Source organism: Lupinus angustifolius, unplaced genomic scaffold, assembly GCF_001865875.1.
Source record: "Lupinus angustifolius cultivar Tanjil unplaced genomic scaffold, LupAngTanjil_v1.0 Scaffold_268, whole genome shotgun sequence".
Taxonomy (NCBI): domain Eukaryota; kingdom Viridiplantae; phylum Streptophyta; class Magnoliopsida; order Fabales; family Fabaceae; genus Lupinus; species Lupinus angustifolius.
Genome location: NW_017727473.1, coordinates 266,422 through 267,324, shown reverse-complemented (window position 1 = coordinate 267,324; position 903 = coordinate 266,422).

Sequence of the window (903 nt, the reverse complement as noted above, 5' to 3'; positions counted from 1 at the left end):
TCATCCTCATCCTCATCCTCATCCTCATCCTCATCCTCATCCTCATCCTCATCCTCATCCTATCCTCATCCTCATTCTCATTCTCGTCCTCATCCTATCCTCATCCTCGTCCTCTTCCTCATCCTCATCCTCATCCTCTTCCATATTCTCATCCTCATCCTATCCTCATCCTCGTCCTATCCTCATTCTGATGCTCGTCCTCATCCTATCCTCTTCCTCCTCCTCATCCTATCCTCATCCTCATCCTCTTCCGCATTCTCATACTATCCTCATCCTCTTCCGCATTCTCATACTATCCTCATCCGCTTCCTCATCCACATCCTCATCCTATCTTCATCCTCATCCCATCCTCATCTTCATCCTCATGCACATCCTATCCTCATCCTCATCCCGATCCTATCCTCATCCTCATCCTATTCTCCTCGTCCTCATCCTCATCCTATTCTCCTCGTCCTCATCCTCATTGTCATCGTCGTCCTTATCCTATCCTTATCCTCATCCTCATCGTCGTCCTCATCCTCATCCTATCCTATCCTGATCCTCATCCTCGTCCTCGTCCCCATCCTATCCTATCCTCATCCTATCCTCCACCTCATCCTCATCCTCATCCTCATCCTCATCCTATCCTCATCCTCATCCTCCACCTCATCCTCATCATCATCCTCATCCTCATCCTATCCTCATCCTCATCCTCATTCTCGTCCTCGTCCTATCCTTATCCTCCTCCTCTTCCTCATCGTCATCCTATCATCATCCTCATCCTCTTCCACATTCTCATCCTCATCCTCGTCCTATCCTCATTGTGATGCTCGTCCTCATCCTATCCTCTTCCTCCTCCTCATCTTATCCTCATCCTCCTCCTCCTCCTCATCCTATCCTCATCCTCATCCTCCTCCTCATCCT